General features: G+C 32.5%; 1 non-coding gene across 1 annotated transcript; it reads left to right on the forward strand.

The window, feature by feature from the left end:
- The first annotated feature begins 7998 nt into the window (after positions 1–7998).
- Positions 7999–8106, forward strand: LOC131181269 (small nucleolar RNA R71). Its single transcript, XR_009149895.1, has one exon. It is a non-coding gene; the product is annotated as a small nucleolar RNA R71 (small nucleolar RNA).
- Positions 8107–14862: the final 6756 nt, after the last annotated feature.

Below are 14862 nucleotides of genomic sequence, written 5' to 3' on the forward strand. Positions count from 1 at the left end.
CTAACTAACTTCTATTACTATATATACCTTCAAATTTGATCTTCAATGCAGCTTTGGAAGGTAACCTTTTCTTCTTTTATCCCCTTTGATTCGTCCTGTGTTATCTTAAGATGTCATCATTTCTTCAAAAGCACGAATCCATCATGAAATCCTTGTGTCTTTTTCTTTGTTTTTTGAAAAGCACAACACTTAAAGCAATGTTAGTTTGATTCTAGTTGAGTTTTGGTATCATCAAAATCTATGCTCCTTTGAGCTTGTGGGGTCAACAATTATCAAAGAGAAGTCTAGCACAGTTCTCTCATCATTTTTTTTTCATTAATTTAAAATTTTTCTCTTGTTAAAATTTTTTCATACTCAGTTTAGAAAAAGTTGAAATTTCTTCATACTCAGTTTAGAAAAAGTTTTTTCTTTCACAATATTAGAAGTTAGAATTAAGCAATTTATTTTATTTAATCTATAATTTTAATTTTTTTTTTGCTTTGCATGATTGTTTTGAAAAAAAAAATAGACTTGAGATAAATTAGACAAGCTTTTTAATTTTAGACCATCAAATATTTTAAGTTCATTAATTCATAATGTTATACTTTCATTGTATTTTTTAATTAATAGCAATCCATTTAATCTTTAATAAGTCAATTTTATTAAAAAAGGTGAAGTGTTTATTTTTGTTGCTATATTCATCGATGTTTTTGTTATAGTAGTAATGCAATGATTATACCAATCTATCATTGCACAATCATTATTATTATTATTATTATTATTATTATTATTATTATTATTATTATTATTATTAATGACAATAAATGATATTGTTTAATTAGAATTTAAAGAAGTGATTAGTAAATTACATATTTTAATTAGGACTCCCTAAGTTGAATTTCTGCATCGTCATTGTTAACAAAGGAACAAACCACACTGTCAAGTTACATTGATAGAAAATTATTATCCACCAACCAAAAGAAATTTATGATTTGCGTTGTATTTTGAATAGCCATATAGATCATTCAAATACTATATAAAAAAAAGCAAAAAACCCTACTAAGGGGAGAAAACAAAACCCAAATATTGGGGAAAGAACCTTAGATCTGTTCCTAACGGACATAAGTCTGATAAGAGAAATCCCGATGCGTGCCGAAATGCACCAATTATTGACACTAATGCAATAATTCATTCACTTAAACAAATTGGCTGTAGAAACCAAACAATAATTAATTTCTCTATTTCTCCTTATTAGATTAATCAAAGCATGCATCTAATTAACCTCTAACCAATTCAACAATCTTAGTTAAGCGCAAGAGTTAGCTCAATAGAAGCTGTAACATACTAGAGAAACATCACCAATTCTAGATAACAGTTACATAACGAGTGGCATAATCCTTTAACCTAGACTATGAATCTCTAAGCAATATGATGAATTTACATAATATCACTTTTGCTACTGAGGTAAAGTTAATCAAGCAATTATGGACTTAATCAACTATATTAGCATTAGACATCATGAATAATTAAGTAGTAGGCCTCCTAAATAATTAAATATGCCATCTTTTTATGAATCACAAGAGAAACATAAATATTCAAGTGAAGAAAATACTAGCTCAACATAGTCTCATGACAATTATTCCATGGCTTCAACAATCCTTTCTACTGAACAAGAAAGCTACTCATTCATGGTAACAAAAGAAAACATAATCAAAATAACAAAAATAAATGAGAACATGCTGCTCCTTTTGAATAGAATTTGAACAACTTGAATCTGATGTTGATGATGATACCACACACTCCAAAGGGATATAAAAGCTCTCCATAAGTCAAAAAAGAAGAAGAAATCACACCAGTAACTAGATCAAATGATCGATACCTTTGAATATGCAAAGAGGAAATTTGGCCATGATGTGTAGAAGGAAATATATGAGCTCTAGATCTATATTTTGAACCCTTTTTACAGAGAAAAATAGGTTAACTAAGATTGTAGATCTACTTTGGAACCCTAGTTGTATTTTGACTTAATTCTCTCGCAAGAGTCCTAGTTAAAGTAGAAAAATAAGTTGAAAAATAACTCTCCTTATATAGATCTGCTAATTGCACAACCTTGGGGACCCACACACCTTTATTTTATTTATTTTGAGCCTTAAATAAAATAATTGAATCCACCAATTAAGGCCCTAACTCCTGGTTCCATATAACTCAACATAAAGAGCCTAAATACACTCAACATGTGACTCTCAATCTAATTTGGCCTAATTTCTATCATTTTTCTTATATCACCTCAAAATATGTCAAATAAGGTCCCTCTTAGCCCGTAAGGTTAGATTCATACTCTAAATAATGGATCACATACAAACTCCATTTATGTTGTCCAAAGAAGCTCAACATGTATTGATGTCTAAATCTGTTCTTTTTTAACCATTAGCCTCCAAATACCATGAATAAGACACCACTAAGCTCATTTTTTCATCGTCTAAGTCCTCATCAAAATCACACCTCCTTATGCCTTAAAGTACTTGATGTGTATTTTACTTCTTTTTATGCTCAATTCACCTCTTTGTGTTTCATAAGCTCTTCTATGCTTTTATAGACACCTAATAACAAAAAAACAATCATTAAAAAGCTAATTAAATAAGAAACAAATGTCCTCAATCAAAACTAACTAAAACCTAAAATAATGACTCAATCTATACTTCCCAAGATTATCAAAGACAAGCATATCATAGACATGAACATAACCAAGCTCTCTAAGAATCATAAATATCATGAAAAAAATCTCTATCACAGACATTAGAACTTCACTTAACATAGCAATCTTCTCAAAAAGCTAAACATACCAACATGGAAGATCCTCAGATAGGCATAAGAATCACTCCATCTCTCATGTGTTTGGGATAAAGTGTTTGCTCTCAAAATTCAATATATGAACATGACCTACCATAAGCTTGCTTGTTCATCTCATCTCCACTACTTATATTATATGCACATCACAAATCAGAATGTCTTTATCAAGGTTGTAATGGGGCTAAGGTAAAGGTATGGAAGAATGGATATATAAGTTAAAGAACAAAAGAAACTGGTAGAACATCTAAAATTCATGAATTCACAACATAAAACATGTACCAACTAGAATTCATCACATTACCAAGCAAGCTCTTTTCTAGCTTCAACTCTCATGTTCTCACCTTTTCAATAATAAAAACTATAACAATTGATGTTCTTTCATTATAAGAATGAAAGCAAATTACTTTTTCTTTTTTTTTTCTTTTTTTCTTTGAAATTGTTGCTATTTATTCCTACTTTTCACTTTGGTTCTGAATCAAGGGAATGTCAATTGCATACTTTCTAACTCATATCCCCAATTCATTACCACTCTTATAAACATTCCAATCAAAATCTATTCAAAAGGTTTCAAATTCTCTACTAATCCTATGATAGAGTAAAAACACTTGTTTTACAGGCTAAGGCTTATAATGTGGCTCAATTACAAGGAATTACAATAATATAGGCTCAAAATTGGCTTACTAAAGGGATAACTTTTAGCTGTCAAAAGGTTGGTTGTTTAAGCTAATGTGGTTACACCTACTTTGCCTTCATCACTTAAATACATGCATATATTAATGTAATCTTAATAAGATTAAAAGCAAGTTCTAGAGATACAATATTCAGGAATGAATACTGTACACAACAAGAAATAAAGATTGACATAATAGTCTAGATCTTAGGCTCAAAGGCTCACATAAGGGCTATTGATCCACCATATTAGCATATTCAACATTTCAATTCAATTATCACATAAAGAAAACCTAAGTTGCAATTCAACTCATTCATTTTATCCATGCTCTCATCAAGCTAGATTAATTCATACTCATAACATGCCTAATCTCATAACATGTAGACATAAAAATTTGAAAAAGAAAATTCAAAAAAACACTAACACACATATAAACACAAGCAAAAGACAATAATCCCTCCCCCAAACTTAAAACTTGCATTGTCCTCAATGTAAGGGCAAGGAAAGTAGAAACAAAACATAAAAGTAGAGAGGATAAAGAAAGCAAATCTTATTATTGAAGATGCTTGGGTTGCCTCCAAAGCAGTGCATTTGTTTAAAGTTGTTTGCTCAACTTTAAGCCTTTCTTCATTCTCCTTACTTAGGGTCCTCTAAGTCCATCTCTTTAACATTATACTCTTGAAAGCTCTCAAATAAGGCTTCAACCTATGCCTATTCACCTTAAATACTTTATTTGTTACTACACTTTGAATTTCAACTGTACCATGATAAAAAACATAAGTAACAACCAAAGGACTAACCCATCTAGAACACAATTTACTTGGAAAAAGTTTGAGTCTAGAGTGGAATAAGTGCACTTTCTGACCAACCATAAACTTTTTCTTTCTAAGCACCTTGTCATGGAATGCTTTTGATTTCTCTTTGTTGATTCTAGTGTTCTCATTGGCATCATTCCTAATTTCTTCCAACTCTTCCAATTGCAACTTCTTATGTATTCCAACATCATCATTGTTTATGTTGCATTGCTTAATAACCTAAAATGCCTTATGCTCAATTTCTATAGGGAGATGATAAGGCTTACCATACACCAATAATATGGGGACATGCCAATTGGAGTCATGTATATAGTCCCATATGCCCAAAGTGCATCATCCAACTTCAAACTCCAATATTTCCTTGAAGGATTAGCTATCTTTTCTAGAATGAACTTCATCTGTTAATTTGAAACTTTAGCTTGGCCACTCATTTGAGGATGGTAGGCAGTAGAAACTTTATGGGTTATATAATATTTCTTTAAAAGAGCCTTGATAGTTCTATTGCAAAAGTATGTTCCTCTGTCACTTATGAGAGCTCTTAGAATGCCATGCCTATTAAAAATGTAAGACTTCACAAAATCTACAACAACTTAACATCATTAGTTCGAGTGGCTTTAGCTTCCACCCAATTATAAACATAACAACAGCTAAAAGAATATAAGCATTACCAAAAGAAGAAAGGAATGGTCCCATGAAATCAATACCTTCACAAGCAAGTATAGGTGATAAGGGCATTTGACCTCTATGAGAGAGATTACCTTTTCTTTGGCATTGTGTACAAGTCTTACAAAAGTGGTATGCATCTCTAAAAATGGTGGCAAAAAAAATCTACATTCAAGCACCTTATGCATAGTTTCTTTTAGGTCCAAAGTGTCCTCCACCCTCATAAGAATGATAAAAGAAAAAAATGGAATGAAATTCATTTTGGGAACATAACTTCTCACTACTTGATATGCACAATGTTTCCATAGGTAGGACTTATCCCACACATAATACTTAGCATCACTTTTTATCTTGTTCCTTTGAGCTTTAGTTAATTCTTGTGGCAAAGACTTGGTTACCAAATAGTTCACCAAATCAACATACCAATGTTCATCACCACTAAGTGTAAATAATTGCTCACCAAGGAAGAACTCATGTAGGGGTAAGGCTTCGCTCTCTTATGGCAAACGACTAAGATGGTTAGCCATTAAGTTTTCAGCCCCTTTTTTTTTTTTTATCTTTGATCTCTAAGTCAAACTCTTACAATAATAGAATCCATCTAATCAATCTTGTTTTTGCTTCCTTTTTCTTCAATAGGTACCAAAGAACAGCAAGGTTAGAATACACAATCACTTTAATACCAAGTAAGTAAGAACAAAATTTTTCTAAAGCAAAGACAATAGCAAAGAGTTCTTTTTCTGTTGTGGAGTAGTTGCATTGGGCATCATCCAAGGTCCTCGAAGTATAGTATATCACATGAGGTGTATTGCTGATTCTTTGCCCCAAAATAGCCTCCATGGCATAATTACTATCATTACACATAATTTTAAAGGGCAAGTCCCAATTTGGTGGTTAGATCATAGGAACCAAAGTTAAGAGCTCCTTTAATGTGTTAATGCAACCTTGCACGCCTCATCAAAGCTAAATTCCACATCTTTTGCAAGCAAGTTGCATAAGGGCAAAGCAATCTTGGAAAAATCCTTGATAAATCTTCAATAGAAACCTATACTTCCCACACATTGGTGGGGTAAGGTAAAGATGCAATAGTATCAATCTTAGCTTTATCAACTTCTATACCTCTAGATGAAACAACATGCCATAGCATAATACCTTAATCGACCATAAAATGACACTTTTCAAAGTTCAAGACAAGGTTAGCAGCAACACATCTCTTAAGCATGGTTGTAAGGTTATGCAAGCATGCATCAAATGAGTCACCATAAACAGTAAAATCATCCGTAAATACTTGAATGATGCACTCAACAAACTAACCATACACCTTTGAAAGGTAGCTAAAGCATTACAAAGACCAAAAGGCATACGATGATATGCAAAAGTACTAAAAGGATAAGTAAAAGTCATTTTCTCTTAGTTTTTAGGTGCTATGACAATTTAATTATAACCAGAATAACCATCAAGAAAGCAATAAAAAGCATAATTAGCTAACCTTTTAAGTATTTGGTCCATGAATGGTAATAGAAAGTGATCCTTCCTAATAGCAGCATTAAGCTTGTGATAGTCAATGCACACTCTCTATCCATTTTAAACTTTAGTGGGGACAAGCTTATTATCTTGATTCTTCACAACTATGTTGCCAGTCTTCTTAAGCACATCATGGATTGGACTCACCCGCTTGGAATAAAAAATTGGGTAGATCACTCCACCATCAAGCAGTTTTAAAATCTCCTTCTTCACAACCTCCATCATAGGTGGATTTAGCCTTCTTTGACCCTCTCTAGATGGTTTTGCACCTTCTTCAAGTAAGATATGGTGCATGCATATGAAGGGACTTATACCTTTGACATTGACTATGGTTCATCCAATAGCACTCTTGTCCTCTTTCAACACTCTAATAAGCCTTTCCTTTTGATTTAAGGTGAGCTTCTTAGATATAATGATTGGTAGTGTCTTGACCTCACCCAAATAGACATATTTTAAGTGATCCGGTAAAGGCTTTAACTCAAGCTTAGGTGCCTACACGATAAAAGGAAGAAGCTTTGTGTGGAAATAGGTAATTCAAGAGTTTGAGCTTCATACCTTAATGGAGGCAGATTGTGCAACTCCATAACAATCTTTTCTAAGTCCTTGCTCATTATAGACACCACTTTTGAGTTAGTGATGCCTTCTATCTTCGAATCATGGCAAAGTGCCGCCTTTAATATATCCTCATCACCTAACTTAAAAATCTCATTGACATAATCATCAATCACATCTAAATGACAAACACAATACACATCACTAGGATATCGCATGGCATCAAGAGTTAGGAAGGAAGCTTACCCAACTCTTATGCTTCTAATCTACTCACTAAAGAAGGCAGTTGGCTAATTTGATTCTCCACGTTTGAACACTAGTCCTTGTCTCTTTTTGGAATTGTAAAGAATTGGATGCAAGAGTTTTGACCATATCCTCAAATGACATACCTTAGCTTTGAGATGGCGCAGCTGGTTGCTTTTGGTGGTATTGTGGTTGTGCTTATTGGAAAGCTGGAGGACCATTAGGAAAGTTATTCCTTGGAGCTTGACCACCATAGCTCAAATTGGGGTGATCTCAACATCCTAGATTGTATGTATTAGAGTAAGGATCATAACTTCTTTGTGGCTAACCAAGAAATCCACCTATAACACTAACTTGCTCACTTGGCTCATCTTGCAATATTGGGCACATCTCAGTTGCATGCCCTTGTAGTGAGCAAATTCCTCACTTTTTGACTTGTTGCAAGTTACCTATGGCCAATTGGCTCACAAGAGAGGTAAAATTGGTTATTTGATTTTCTAAAGAAGAATGACTTACCTCACTCACTCTCTTTGTGATGTTTTGCGCGTGCCAAATTATTGAGAATTGGTAGCCATATTTGCAATCAAGTTTCTAGTAGCTTTAGGTTTCTTATTAACTAAGGTACCACCACTTGTAGCATCAATCATGCTTTTATTAGTTAGGAGAAGCCCTTCATAGAATTTTTGGATGAGTAACTTATCACTACTTTGATGATGGGGGAAACTAGTACACAATTTCTTAAACCTCTCCCAATACTCATATAAAGTTTCTCTATTGTATTGTATGATGCTATAAATTTCCTTTTATGTATTGGCAGCTCTACAGACTAGAAAATATTTCTCTAAAAAAAGCCTCTTCATGTCATTTCATGAGGTGATGGATCCTAATGGTAAATAATAAAGCTATTCCCTAGCTAAATCAGGTAGAGAGAAAGGAAAAGCTCTAAGATTAATTTGCCCTTCAGTGATCCCTATTGGTTTCATGGTAGAGCACACCACATGGAACTCCTTTAAGTGCTTATGAAGGTCTTCACCTACAAGACCATGAAAAGAGGGCAACAGATGAATCAATCCAGATTTCAATTCGAAAGGTATAGTTAAAGTAGGATACTCAATACATAATGGTTATTGGTTTATGTTGTGAGTAGGTAACTCCTTTAAAGTAGGATTGGCATTTTGATTCGCAGCCATTGGTACTATTTTAGCTTCTTGCTTGGAAGATTGAATGAAAGGATTTTCAAATTGTTCTTCAATAGGTGGTACACTTGTAGCAACAAAAACGATGTTATGAGATGAGCTTATAAATTATGATTGATGTTTCAGAAATTGTAACACCCCTATTTGTATAGCCTGGTATATTTCACTATTCCGGTGACCGGTGTCTGTTCGGACAATTAAGGAGATTAGAATCACATCTAAGACAACTAAATAAGCCATAAACACAAATAATTAGTAATTGTCAATTAGTTAAGTATGAATAAAAAAAACAGAACATAAGAAGTTAAATGAGCCGAGAGTCACAGTGATGGGTGACCTTCTCGGGAAGGATTGTGAAGTCAATTTAAACTCGAATTTCGAACCGTAAAATGTGATGCCGCGGTCCTTAGGACTATTACGAGCACAGTGGAAAAGAGAAAATCATAAAAAAATTGTTAAGCCAGTCAAATAATTAGGTCAGAGAGCCGGAAGAAATATTGAATCATTTGCAAACCGGATTGAACCGGCGAGGGGCAATTTGGTCAATTGACCCCGAGAGCTGACTCCTGACCTAACTATCAAATAAAATCAGAGAAAAGAAAATTTCAGAATCAAGAAATAAATTAAAGAACTAATGAAAAAATAAATAGAAAAAAATAAAAAGAGAATTGAAAAAGTGAAAAGAGATGACATCATGCATGACATCATGCATGATGCCATAAATATTATAATTAAAAATTTATTTAATTTGATTTATGATCTTCCATAAGACTAAATTCATAAAAGAAAAAAAAAAGACTTCATCTTCTCTAAAAAAAACGTGAACCATCTCTCTCTCACCCTCTCCCTCACAAAACTCCATTAAAGCTCATTTTGAGCTTGAAGAAACCTTAATTCCCACCATAGAAACCCTACTCTCCATCACTAAATCTTGTAACTAGACCTTGATAAGGAGATTTACAACAAAAAGAAAAAGAAAGAAGAAGTTTGGAGAGGTGGAAAAATTCTGCATAAGGTTAGTAAACTAAACTTGATTTGTTAGTTGATTTAATTGTGTTTATAGTTGAATAAACTTAGAAATTCATTTAAAATGAAAAGAAAACATCTTAAGGGGACTAAAGGGAAATTCGGGCAGCATGTGTGGGGGTATGATTTGCATGGGTTTGATTGAATTAGAGGTGAATATGAACATCAAGGAGTTGAATGATTATGGTTATATGCTTTGAATTAGCTAAATGCAACAAATTAGTGAACTAGGGTTTTGGCACCTAGGGTTTGGAAGGTAAAAATGTGAGAATTGGTCAAATGTTATGTTTGACCTTGTTTGAGGTGAGAAATGGTCATTTGTGACCAATTGGAGTATGTTAGAAGTGTTGGAACCAAATGCAAATTCGGGTTGCTTTACAAGTCCAATTGGTATGAGACCAATTGGGAATGAAAATAGACTTGATTTGTTAGTTGATTTAATTGTGTTTATAGTTGAATAAACTTAGAAATTCATTTAAAATGAAAAGAAAACATCTTAAGGGGACTAAAGGGAAATTCGGGCAGCATGTGTGGGGGTATGATTTGCATGGGTTTGATTGAATTAGAGGTGAATATGAACATCAAGGAGTTGAATGATTATGGTTATATGCTTTGAATTAGCTAAATGCAACAAATTAGTGAACTAGGGTTTTGGCACCTAGGGTTTGGAAGGTAAAAATGTGAGAATTGGTCAAATGTTATGTTTGACCTTGTTTGAGGTGAGAAATGGTCATTTGTGACCAATTGGAGTATGTTAGAAGTGTTGGAACCAAATGCAAATTCAGGTTGCTTTACAAGTCCAATTGGTATGAGACCAATTGGGAATGAAAATAGACACAAAATGGAACATTTTTCATTTAGAAATCATGCCCAAAAAGTGACCAAAACCTAGTGAACAAATTGATCAAATCCGGATTTCTACAGTCTGACCTGTACAAAAATGACCAAATGAACAGTCATTTGGCCATAACTTGGGCTAGGCAGGTCTAAATGACCTAAAATTTTACCAGTGGATAGATGAAATATAGACCTAAAACTTTCATGAAGAACACAAATCCAAATTATGCCCTTAACCAAGTCATTTGGCCACCCAAAATTGGTGACGTAAAACTGCCAGAACCAGTTTGGTGCCCAGAAATCTGGGTTAAGTTCAATCTGACAGCCATGATTCAAATGGCTATAACTTGAGCTACAAAACTCCAATTAGAGTGATTCAAAAAGGAGAATAAATTTAAGACAATAGGGAACATTTTCTATGAAGAAAGTTTTATCAAATTCTAACAGAAAAATGACCAATGGAATAGTGCAACTTAAGACACCAAAACTGAAAATTTGCAAATTTGCCTAAAAGACTTAGAATTTGAGTAAACAACCAAAACCAACAAATTTAGTGACCAAAATGTGGTATGTGGGTGAAGTTGGAATTCCCATACCTATTAAGCCTTAGAAAGTCAACAAATTGACTTGAATAGTGTCATGAATAGTAACCCCGAAACACAAATTTTAAAGAACGTCAAGTTTAGCACATTAGAGCTAGGTAAAAGTGAATTTAAATTTATTTTTGGATTTATGCTAAGTTATGGTACTGAAACACTATGAAACTGTGTGTTTTAGTGGAAAGGAACACCGGGAAAGAACTCGAGGAATCGAGTCAAGGCCAAGAGGCGACTCGCTTAAGGTTTGTGCACAACGTGTAATTTCTGTAAATTATCTTCTGCATATTGTTTTGAATAATTTGAAATATTAAATTGTGACATTATTATGATGAAGTATTTATGATGCTTTTGATTTAAATTGTTGGAAGTTATTTGTATATATTTGAGATGGCATAAATGTTTAGTAAATTGTTAAGATAAGTTTTGAAACCACAGTGTCATGACCATATATTTGAACACCTCACTGGCATGACTAGTGGGGGTAATTAGTTCGAATTTTGATTCCTTCTCTGGCTAAAGTGTTAAGGTGTGTGCCAGTAGAAGAAGAAATTGAATGGATATCCATATATTTGAGCTAGCTAGCCTTGTGATGTGACTTCTCTTTAGCCTCTGGCTATTGAGATTATATTTGTTTCGAATGGCATGATATAATTGTGGGTTTTATGAAATGTGTTTTGATACTTCGAAATGAAATTATTTGGATTAAAATCTCATAATTCATGTTTTGTATTTAATTCTCATGTTCAGTCCAATTTTTGAATAAATATGATTTACATTCTGCATAAAGATTATTTTAGTATGTTGTGCACCACTGAGTCCTAGTACTTTCGATGATTTATTATTCTTGTCGCAGATTTAGAGACTAGAGGAGCAGCAGATTGAGCTGCTGAGGATTGAGGAGCTCCCTGCTTTGATGCTATCGGGTATATTTTATACCCTGGCTGTAAAAATTTATTTTGATGTATGTAATGTATGTAAAGGTATGAACATGTAAAATTGGTCTTGAGCAGTTTGTATAAAGTTTGTAATAAATTTTAGTTTGGATTTTTCCTAATGTAAATTTTTAGAATGATGTATATAAATTGTTTTATCTTTAATGAATGGAAGTATTTTGCTTTAAATTGAATGAAATTGATAAATGGTATTTTGATGATTGTTGAATATTGGAAATTGTGGATTTGAATTTTTGGAAGTTGATAAATGATGTTGAAATTAATTGGGATGATTGTGAATTTGAAGAATTTGTTGAGAAAAGTTGTTGGAAGTGCTTTTTTTCAGATATTTGAAGAATTGTTTTCTCAAAATACGGACGACACTCTGCCGAAATTTCTATAAAATTTGCGAAAAAATAAAATGGACCAAAAATTTTAACTAGTTTTCAACTTTAATTAAATGTTTTAATACCTATTAGAAAATGCTCACCACTTATAGAAGTAAGAAAATTGTTTTAAAATCCCTTGTAAGGTACTTAATGAGTTATCGGTAGGTGAAGTTCGGTAGTTCATTAGGTATTCTATGGGATCATGTTTTGCCTTACAGAGGGGTAAGGTGTGACAGAAATTCCCTAATGCATTGTAGCCTTATGTTGATATCTCCACTAGACAAACAACCTAAAAGAGAACATTAAAACAAACTTTGAACATTCTTGAATTCAGATTTACTAATCAATGCAAAATCATTCCTTGGCAACTGTGCCAAAATTTGATATGTATCAAATGAACCAGTTGAATAAAATACTTTACTAAACTAACTAACTTGTAGTAAGAACAAGTGGAAGTCGATCCCATAGAGAATGATTAACCAATTAGTAAGGTGAACTCTAGTACTCACATACGCTAATAATAAAGAAAACATGAGGTTTTGAATTTTATTAATTCTAAGGAAACTAAACTAAGGAAATTAAACTAAAATCTAAAAGTATGCAAATTGATAAGAGTGCAACTAAGACAAACAACACAATATCGTAAACGACTCAGTAGAAAGATATGTATCCACCATGGAAATTAACCATCAATCATTGACACTAATGCAATAATTTATCACTTAAACCAATTGGCTGTAGAAACCAAACGAGCATTAATTTTCCTATTTCTCCTTATTTATTAGATTAATCAAAGCAACCGCCTAATTAACCCCTAACTAATTGAATAATCTTAGTCAAGCGTAAGATTTAGCTCAATAGTAGCTTTAACCTACAAGAGAAACATCACCAATTCTAGATAACAATTACACAATAAGTGGCATAATCCTTAGCCCTAGACTATGAATCTCTAAGCAATATGATGAATTCACATAATATCACCTTTTCCACTGATGTAAAGTTCATCAAGCAATTATAGATTTAATCAACTATACTAGCATTAGACATACATGAATAATTAAGTAGTAGGCTTCCTAAATAATTAAACATGCCATCTTTTCATGAATCACAAGAGAAATATAGATATTCAAGTGAAGAAAATACTTATTTAATTAGTAGCTCAAAATAGTCTTATGATAATTATTCCATGGTTTCAACAATCCTCTCTACTGAATAGGCAATCTGCTCACTCATGGTAACAAAAGAAAACACAATCAAAATAACAAAAACAAATAAGAGCATGCTACCCCTTTTGAATAGAATTTGAACAACTTGAATTTGACGTTAATGATGATGCCACACAGTTCAAAGGGATGTAGAAGTGCTCCACAAGCCAAAGAAGAAGAAGAAATCACACCAATAACTAGATCAAATGATAGACACCTTTGAATGTACAAAGAGGAAATTTGGCTGCAATGAGTAAAAGGGAATTTATAATCTCTAGATCTGTATCTTGGACCAAAAATAGGTTAATGAACACTGTCGATCTGCTTTGGAAGCCCTAGTTGTATTCTAACTTAATTCTCTCTCAAGAATCCTAGTTAAAGTAGGAAAACAAGTTGAAAAACAACTATCCTTATACAGATCTACCACTTGCACAACCTTGGAGACTCACACACCTTTATTTTATTTATTTTGGGTTTTAAATAAAATAAATAAATCTATCAATTAAGGCCCTAACTCATAGTCCTGCATAACTCAACATAAAGAGCCCAAACACACTTAAACATGTGACTCTCAATCTAATCTGGCCCAATTACTTTTATCTTTTATATATCACCTCAAAATATGTCAAATAAGGTCCTCTAAGCCCAGAAGGTCATATTCACACTCTAAATAGTGGATCACATACAACCTCCATTAAGGATGTCCAAAGAAGCTCAATATGGATTAATGTCCGAATCTCTTCGTTTTTCACCATTAGCCTCCAAATACCATGAATAAGACACCTCTAAGCCCATTTTGTCATCGGCTAAGCCCTCATCAAAATTGCACCTCCTTATGCTTTAAAGTGATTAATGTGTGGTTTGCTTCTTGATGTGTATTTTGCTTTTTTTTTTTTTGTGTTCAATTCACCTCTTTATGCTTCATAAGCTCTTCTATGCTCTTATAGACACCTAATAATATAAAAACAAGCATTAAAAAAGCTAATTAAACAAGAAAAAAACTCAAAAGATTTATTATGCAATGATAAAAATATGACATTTTAAGCAACTATCAAATCCAGATATGTTCCAAATGGATACAAATCTAAGAATTTATTGAAAAAATAATAGAAAAATAATAAAAAAATTAATAAAAAATAGTCATCATTGAGAAACTCTCCAGTGACCACCCAAGAAAAGAGATTTGAAAGAGAAAAGTAAAAAAGGACAGAAAAAAAATAAGAAGAGATGAGCTTTGATGGATTGATAGTTATTATAACTTAATTTAAAAACGTATAATTACATTAATTAAAATAAATAATAAATTTTAATTAAATAATATTATAATTATTTGTAAAATCACAAAGTTTTGATTTTAAACTTCAATTAATAAAAAATAATTGAAA

Source organism: Hevea brasiliensis, chromosome 6 (genome assembly GCF_030052815.1).
Source record: "Hevea brasiliensis isolate MT/VB/25A 57/8 chromosome 6, ASM3005281v1, whole genome shotgun sequence".
Classification (NCBI taxonomy): Eukaryota; Viridiplantae; Streptophyta; class Magnoliopsida; order Malpighiales; family Euphorbiaceae; genus Hevea; species Hevea brasiliensis.